A 2,825-nucleotide genomic window follows, 5' to 3' on the forward strand; every position below is an offset into this window, starting at 1 on the left:
TGTTATAACAATAAATTAAAGCAGCTGCTGAAAGTGTCCCCCTCCTTGTTCCAAGCACTTTTCACACCTGTTCCTCAAAGAATTAAAGACATTTTCTAAGATGCTCGGGGTATTGTTAATTTCACGAATCTTGTCTATAAGTCGAGCCTGCAGATGGTTTAAATCAGGAATAGGCAGTTCAAAAATAGTGTTTTTAAGGTAAGGCCACAAAAAGAAATCACACGGCGTAATATCACATGACCTCGGTGGAAATTCATGTTCAGCATTGAGACTTATTAGTCGATTTTGGAAAACTTCCCTCAACATATTCATCGTCTCGCCTGCCGTATGTGCCCTTGCGCCATCTTGTTGAAAGTAAAAGTTTGTAATTTCGTTTTCTTCCAGCTGGTTAACAAAAGGAGCGATAATTTCTTCTCTATACCTTTGCGCAGTAAGAGTACCTTTAAAAAAAATTGGTCCATAAATCCTCCTTCGATTGAGAGCACACCAAACTCCAATTTTTTGAGCGTGTCCTCGACAAAAAAGTTATCTGGTTTTTCAGAAGACCACGTTCTCATATTCTGTGAGTTTACGTAACCACTTAAATGAAACCAGATAAAAGTTGTAGGATATCAAGAGATCAAAATACTCGGAGAACTTGTATGACTTTTTCTTTATCAGTCCGCAAACTATGGAAGAATAAACCACAATCATATTCAAATAATAAACTTTAAAAAAGAACGCTCCACACGCTGTTTATGCACAGTAATTGCTGATGCTGTTCTACTTTCCATGCTCCGTTAAAGGTTGCTCGTTAAGAAGTCTAGTAACATATAATTTTAGGAAAGAATTTGTTATAACTTTTGATCTAATTGATCAAAACGAAGTCACAAAAATTTAAATGAAATAAGTCATCCTACTATCAAACTTTTATGTCTTGAGAAAAAAAAATGTATATACATATAGTATGTAGACAAAGTTACGTCATTCTATAATTTTGTACAATAATAATAAAATAGCTGTAATTCTTTTATTTTTTAAAATAAATATCTGTAACTTTCACATATTACTCATCAAATGACGATTGAAACAGTGAGTGATAAGGAAAAAATCTTAAAAATTTAATTTGAAAAATATTGAGCTCGACATATTCAAAAATTTAAAAAAATCACAAATTTGACTTTTTAGGCCATACGTTATAGATCAAAAACTATAGTTGTAAATGTGATATTGAAACTTTATGAGAGCTTAAAATCTCTACTTTAAGATGATGCATTTTATTTTTCTTAAAAAATTGAAATAATAGTTGAAAAAACAAAAAATAAAAATATTTAATGAAAAATCCATGAAATTGATTGTTAAATAAAGTTTAATATTGTATAAAAAAAATTTTTTTTGTTTAATAAATTATCAAAGAATTAAGTTAAGACCTTAAAAAAAGTAAATAGTGTTAAAAGTAACTTACTTTTAACACGCGTGTCAAAAAATGACATTTTTAACATCAAAAATGACAATTAAAAAGCCCACTTTTAACAGTTTTGTAGAAAATAGCTATTTATGATATACGTGTTAAAAGTAAGATTTTATTTTGTGAGTGAAGATGATTAAAAAACGAATCAAAGAATTAACTTAAGATCTTAAAAAAAGTAAATCCAGCGAAAAATATTTTTTTTATTTATAGTAAAAAGTGAAAAACTGTTATAACAGCAAAAAAATAACATTTTTTGATGAACTGATTTAATATTAATTTTTAAAACGCATATTCTGTATTTGAAATTGTGAACATAAGTTCTCTTATTTATTTTAAAAGCGTTTTTCGTTTATATGAATTAAATTATTATTATTATAAATGGTATAAGAGTATGATTTTTATGTTTTCGAGTAAGCTGCAGTTATCAGTGTGTTAAAAAGTGTATTATTCCCATATTTTGTCCATTTTGAGGTTATACTCTCGTACACTTGTAATTCTTTAATGTAATATTATTACTTAATATTATAAATAATCTTCAGTTTGCATTTAAGGTATTTATATTCGTTTTCTTTTATGCTAAACCTGAAAATGTACGTGTTTATTATTTATATATGAATATTGATCCATTTTTAAAATAATTAATGAATAAATAATTAATAGGGGACGTTGATTTAATTTTGTAATTTTGTATTTAAAATCAGTGTTTTTTTTTCAATTTTATTAGCTTAAAGCCTTAATTGCCCAGTTATTTTTGAAGAAGATTAATAACTCGATGAGATTTAAAAATTAATTATTTTGTAATAAATTCGTTTTTTAAAAAATAAAACATATTTTCAACAAAACCTCTTTAGCCATTTATAATTTTCACGAGTTTGATTTAAAATCGATAATTGTTAAATAAATTGTTTAAAATAGTCGGCCATATTGGATCAGCCATTTTGAATTTTCATTTTGCGACTTCATATTCTTGTTCAGCGACATCGAAAACCCCTATATTGTCAATTTGAAAGAATTCGATTTAAAATTCATTGAATTATTTGAAATGTTCTTAAAAAAACTATTTACTATTGTTTAAAGAATTAAAAAACAATTAGCGTACAAAAATAAGTTTATAACTTTTTTCTAATACTTATCTCCAAGTAATTTCAAAAGGTTTTAAGAAAATCCATGCTTCCTAAAATTATTTCGAAATAATTCGTAATTTTAAGCTATCTTGACTCCCCTAGTGTACTTAATCGGAAAATTAATTTCGTTCCGATTTACATTTTTTATTTTAACTCATATAAATCTAAGAACAAACAAATTTAAATTTATTTTTTTATGTTATGTTACCTTCCATTGTTACTTTTTATTATATTCCGACACTGATGGGAAC

The sequence above is a fragment of the Anoplophora glabripennis genome, unplaced genomic scaffold (genome assembly GCF_000390285.2).
Source record: "Anoplophora glabripennis isolate ALB-LARVAE unplaced genomic scaffold, Agla_2.0 scaffold22, whole genome shotgun sequence".
Taxonomy (NCBI): Eukaryota; Metazoa; Arthropoda; class Insecta; order Coleoptera; family Cerambycidae; genus Anoplophora; species Anoplophora glabripennis.